Genomic DNA, 6,530 nt, shown 5'->3' with positions numbered 1-6,530 from the left:
CCAGTGCGCCTCAGCTTCAAACCCTCACTATGCACCCTCAAATCTGAGCCATAGAATTCTATTAATTTAGATCCAACGAATCCTGGTTGCATACCCATACCATACACCATAACTGCAACCATATTGAATCAAAACCTAGTTAACTAATTTAATTTAATTAATATATTCAAATTGTAATTATTTCTTTTATATAATTAAAGGTTTAATTAATTGTTTAATAATTATATTTTGTAAATGGAAAATATATATGATATTATTATTAAATTACAATTTGTTATTCGTGCCGATTAAATCGATTAATCGCTATGGTTAGCAACAATTTAATTAAAATGTTATTTAATTAAGTAAATTTGGTTTCTATTATGTGGTTAAATGGTTGCAATTATCTTATTAATTGTGATGATTAACCGTTTTTCTCTCCGATTTAATTTGTTATTCTTTTTAATCGAATCAATCGATTGCGAGGGGTAACAATACAAAATAAAATTCTACAAAATTATTAAAAAATACCTCAACTCATTATTAGTGATAATCGAATCAATCGATTAAAATTGGTAGTGATGCAATTGTTAATCTTTTAACTATGGTGATCAAACCTATTGATCATTGCGGTTAATTGTGCCAAATCAGGGTTGTACGCCCACTCCTAAAAAACACTTCCCAAAACTTGTATGCATCGAATCATACATTATCATAGGCTATTTCAAAAGCCTTTGAGGCAAACTATATCAAATCAAATTTCAAACCCTAAGGGCGTACAACCCGTCCCCCGAACTACGTGGACTCTGATTCTCCCTAAGGAGATACGTAGGCATTTGGCAACAAGGCGAGTCTCCCACCTCCAAACCCTAATCATTTTAATAATTAATTTTGTCAACCCTAATAACTGATTATCATCTGCCTTTGCCCTAACCCTAATCTTTGAAATGTTAACCTTTAGGAAAGGGTTTTGGGTGCCTAACACCTTCCCTTAACCCGAATATGGTATCTTACCCTGAATCTCTAAACCATCAAAGGTTTCCTATTCGCCTTGGTAGAATAGGTGGCGACTCTAAACATTAATTTTTAGGCAGGTTGCTACAGCTGGCGACTCTGCTGGGGAAACACTATAATGGTGAATACTATGCTCCTATGGGTTTTAGGTTTAGGTTTGGGGCGCATTTTAGGGTTGGCATTTTTGCCATTTTTAGGGTCTGGGGGTTGCACCTTTTAATATTTTTATTTTTATTTTATTTGTTTATTTGTCTATTTGTTTTTTTGTTTTTTTGATTAAATATTTGTTTATCTGCCTTTAAATGTTTTATTATTACATGCATTGCTGGTTTGTTATGCTTTGTTAAACCCTAAGTGTGGGAGTTAACTTTGAGACCAAATGGGGACACGAATCGCCTACGAGTCTCATTGATAACTCCACTCGGAGTGGGTTGAGTATTCGGAAAGGTCCAAAACGAGGCTTGACTTTGTTGAGGGCTGGACTGGATACTTGGCTGATCTCTCCGAGAACCTACCCCAAAAATTCGAACCTCATGGATAAAATGAGCCGTTCTAAAATCCGAAGAGACAAAGAGTCTCGGAGGCTACGAACGACCCCATGAGACCTTCTAGAACCCCCATAAAAAGGTTGGCTCCCTAGAGCCCCCTACGTCGAACCTATGAACTTAGGTTTCTTGAAATATTATATGTTTTCTTTTATATGTTTTATCTTCTTTTTTTGTTATTATGTTTTTTGTGATTGCATGCATCATTTATCATTTGCATCTCCATCATGTTTTATCCACAAAAAAATAGTAAATAAAAAAAATATATAATATAAATGTAAAATATATTCTATTTTGGTGAATGTGTAGGAAGGATGAGTACCAAGAAGACCATTGTTCACTTTACTGTTTCCACTCCGGATATCAAGAAACTGAAAATAATCAAGGAAAAATTACCGTCAAGTGCTTTGGATAGGTTTGTGATTCGCTATGGGAATATTTTGGACTTGCTGGGTGTGAGAGTACAAGAAGAAGCCATTACTGCTTTGGCCCAGTTTTATGACCCTCCACTTAGGTGTTTCACCTTTCAAGACTTTCAGTTGGCTCCAACTTTGGAAGAAATGGATTCTTCGCTAGGGTTCTCAAAAATCAAAAAAGAATTCTATACTGGTGTGGGTAAAGAAGTGGACTTTTCAGATTTGGCAAAAGCTTTAGGGTTGTCCGTTACGGAATTGAAGACTAACTACAAAACTGATGGAGATGTGCATGGGATCAAGAGATCTTACTTAGAAAATCAAGCTACAATGTATGCTCAAAAGAAACAATGGGACATTTGTGGACATTTATTAGCTCTTCTGATTTTTGGAGTGGTTTTATTGCCAAAGAATATTGATTATGTTGATCCCGCTGCCATTCATGCTTTTACTTCCTTTAAAGTGCATGGACAAGATCCTACTCCGACAATCCTCGCTAATATTTACTATGCTATCCATACAAAGTATGAAAAGAAAAGAGGAATGCTATTTTGTTGTGTTCATTGGCTATATTCTTGGTTGACTTCTCATCTCTACAAATCTAGTTGCTTTATCAAAGAATTGAGTAGGAACGATTGGTCTCAAAAGTTAAGGGCTCTAAAAGCAGATTCTATTCTATGGTATGCAAAGAAATTAAATTCAGAAAAGATTATTTATAGATGTGGAGAATTCAGCAATGTACCATTAATAGGAACTCTTGGTTGTATTAATTATAACCCCATTCTAGCATTTCGCCAATTGGGTCATTCCATGGATAAAGAACCCGCCGAACAATGGATAAAAGAGTTAATATTGCATGACAATGGGAAGGCTGAACCAAGAATATGGAAAGAAGTAATTCAAGCTTGGAAGCATGTTCAAAGAAAAGACTTTGGGCCAAAGAATGTAGTTGCAAGAGCACCTTACACCGCATGGGTCCAAGAAAGAGTTAAGAAAGTGCTGCTTCCTTTTGTTGTGGATCCCGCCTACAAGCCTGATTCTCCTGATCCTGTTCCTTTATCCATCGAAGAGATAGAAGGAATTAGGGCTGCCCTAGAGGCGTCCCAAAAGGAGAAAGAGAAATTAGAACTTGATTTGCATCAACTTACTAATGAGAAAAGTCAACTACGCCTTGACCTCAAAGAGAAGAACCAAGAGCTTCAAGCGATGAAGGAGGAAAGTGATAGACAAAGAGGCAAGAGGAAACGTGCAACTGAAGGGTATCTAAGTGCTAATTTCGATCTAGCAGCACACAATGAGAGATTGGACCAAGCTGATTTAGAAATTGCAAGGTGGAGAAGACGCTTCGAGGAAATTGCCCATGATAAAGAAGAAACCGAGAAAGAGCTAGAAACAATGATCCTTAATTTAAATGATAGGACTGAGGGCCAAGAAAGAGAAATAAGGGGCCTCAGATATGACCTTCAAGAAGCTCAAAATGTTGGACAACAAGAGCGTGCAAGGAGAGTAACAGTGGAAGAAGCGTTCCGACAGCGCACCGAGGAGTATAATAGAGCATACCAAGCCATGGTGTCACTTAGGGAGGTGTTCGCAAAGGAAAAAGAAATACATGAGGCAGCCCTGAATGAAAGAGATCATTGGAAAAGACTTCACACAATTATTTCTGCGGCAAGTGAGCACGTAAGCATGGTTCCTAAGCTACTTGAAGACTACGAGAAATATCGCGAGGATTATGACAAACTAGTCTTTTTGTGTAATGATTTAATTCAAGATATTCCAAAAAGTTTGGAGAAAGCAGAATCATCTCCCGTCATCCTTCCTGAAGTAGTCAAAGAATTCATGGAGCTTTGTAGAAGTATGGTGGACAAGTTCCAAGAAAACATCCAAAGGCGTTCTTAGTTTTATGTTTTTTTCTTCCTCACTTGTTGCTTTTACTTTAAGAATTTTCAATCTAATTTTCTTTGAGTATCTTTCAATTTCAGTTTCTTTCCCTTTATTTGTAAACCAACAATGAAGTGGTATTTCCCTTTTTAATAATAAAGTGTGTTTATTTTTTGGCATTTACTCGTTGTTCTTATAATATTCACCAAATAGATATATAAAAAAAAAAAAGAAAAAAAAGAGAAAGGAAAGAATAAAAAAAGGAGAAAGTACATTTACTATAATAATGTGGATAAAACATGAACATAGCATAAAACATAACATTCATATCATGCATGTCATATTTAATTACAAAAACATTAAAAGGAAACTATCTTCATCTCAAGTCACACCATTGCAACTCCACCGCTAATCCAGACAAGATCTCAAAAGAAGAAAGCGATGGAACAACTAGAACAGAATCAAGCCGCCCTTCGAGAAGAGATGACTCAATTGAAAGGAAATGTGGAGGACCTCAAGGGAGGAATGGCTCAAATGTTGAGTCTCATGAAGGGTATTAAGGAGGAACAGGATAGAGCTAGGGAAGAAAAGAATCGGTATGAGGAAATGCCGAACGATGGAAATCCACTGCTAGGATTCGTTCAGGGATTTGATCCTCACAAATCAAACACCCACTCGTCAAAGAAGGTTACTAAAGCCCATGAAGAGGGAGAAGCTTCCTATGAGGGATTCATTCCCACCGCTCAGAAGGAGGGGGCGCCTCGTACCGTTCGCATCCCTATTAACAATCCGCCTAAAGATGAGGACTATGTGGACTTACAATACGGGGAGGTGGACGAGCCAAACCAGGAGTCCCAGCATAAACAAACCCAAGCTGATTCTGAGGAGACTGCTAGAAATAGCGGACAAATCAAGGCACTAGAGGAAAGAATGAAAGCAATGGAGGGATATGATGCCTTTGATGTGGATACCTATGAAATGAGTTTGGTGCCGGATTTGACTATCCCTCACAAATTCAAGATGCCCGACTTTGAAAAATACAAAGGACTTACATGCCCTAGAAGTCATTTACGCATGTACGTCAGGAAGATGGCTGCCTATGCCAATGACCAAAAGCTGATGATGCATTTCTTCCAAGACAGTTTGAGTGGGGCATCTGTCGAATGGTACATGCAGTTGGAAAAGACACATATCCGAAGCTGGAACGACCTTGCTAATACGTTCCTCAAGCATTACAAGTATAATCTGGACATGGCTCCCAATCGGATGCAACTGCAGAACTTGTCTCAGAAAAAGGAAGAGTCGTTTAAGGAGTACGCCCAAAGATGGCGAGAACTAGCATCTCGAGTCCAACCTCCATTGTTGGAAAAAGAGCTAGTTGACATGTTCATGAGAACTCTACAAGGACCATACTACGACAAAATGATTGGAAGCGTATCCTCGGGATTTTCAGATCTAGTGGTTATTGGCGAAAGAATTGAGGACGGAATCAAGGATGGGAAGATACAAGGAGCTTCATCTAACTCACCTCAACCTTCGCTAAAAAGAAGGAAGGGGAGACCAATGCAGTAGTGCACCAAGAGTTTAGACCTCCTATGACATACCCCCGCCTCGACCAAGATTCCAAGGCCCTCCGAGGAAGTTCGACCCTCTGCCCACTTCTAAAAGTGAGATACTGAAATACCTGTTAAATGAGCAGTTAGTGGAAGTCAGACCAATGCCACCTCCAATTCCCGGAAAAAGTATGCCCAATTTCAAAGCTGATGAGAGATGTGCATTTCACGCCAATTCTCCCGGACATACATTGGAAAAATGTTGGGCCTTTAGTCACAAGGTTCAAGACCTAATAGAGTCAGGAGCAATTGCTTTTGACAAACCTAATGTAAAGACGAACCCCATGCCTCGCCATGATGGCACAGTCAATGCAATCGAGCTAGTCACCGAGCAAGAGTTTGTTCAACAACGGAGTTCCCCCATAGATGCCCTTAAGAGGTATCTACTTGCAAAGGGGTTCGTCCTCGAACATAACGAAGCTTTTAAGACGACCTTGCAAAGACTAGTGAATCAAGGAGTGGTTCAGTTCAAGGAATATCCTGAGGAAGAGTATGTAGCCATGTTGGACAGAAATGAACCATTAATGATACCAAGGCAAGGGGCAAGGAAGACATTGATCATCCCTTGCACCAAAGCCACACTGCTGATACCCACACAAGGGCACACTAGGATCATCCCAGTCAGGGATCCATACCCTGTAGATAAAATGAAAGCAGTCCCGTGGGAGTATGAGTCTAATGCTAATACCGATGTGACAAACATCGTTGGGCCTGGAGGCATGACGCGTAGCGGTCGCATATTCAATACTGCTAAATCAAAGGAGAACTTAGCACAAGCAAACGACCGAGCTACTGTGGTCCCTACTGAAAGTAGCACACCCACTGACAAGGATACCACCAATAAAGATGCTGAAGAGTTCTTGGCACTGATCAAGAAAAGTGATTACAAGGTAGTGGATCAGCTGCATCAAACGCCATCCCGGATATCACTCCTCTCGCTGTTAATTCATTCAGAAAAACATCGAGACACTTTGATGAAAATCCTAAGTGCTGCTCACGTAACCAAAGACATCACTGTAAACCAATTCGATGGAATGGTAGCTAACCTTACTGCTGGGGCATGTTTGAGTTTCAGTGAACACGAG

Source organism: Vicia villosa, linkage group LG5 (assembly GCF_029867415.1).
Source record: "Vicia villosa cultivar HV-30 ecotype Madison, WI linkage group LG5, Vvil1.0, whole genome shotgun sequence".
Taxonomy (NCBI): domain Eukaryota; kingdom Viridiplantae; phylum Streptophyta; class Magnoliopsida; order Fabales; family Fabaceae; genus Vicia; species Vicia villosa.
The sequence above is the reverse complement of the archived record's forward strand: the minus strand, read 5'-3'. Positions refer to the sequence as shown.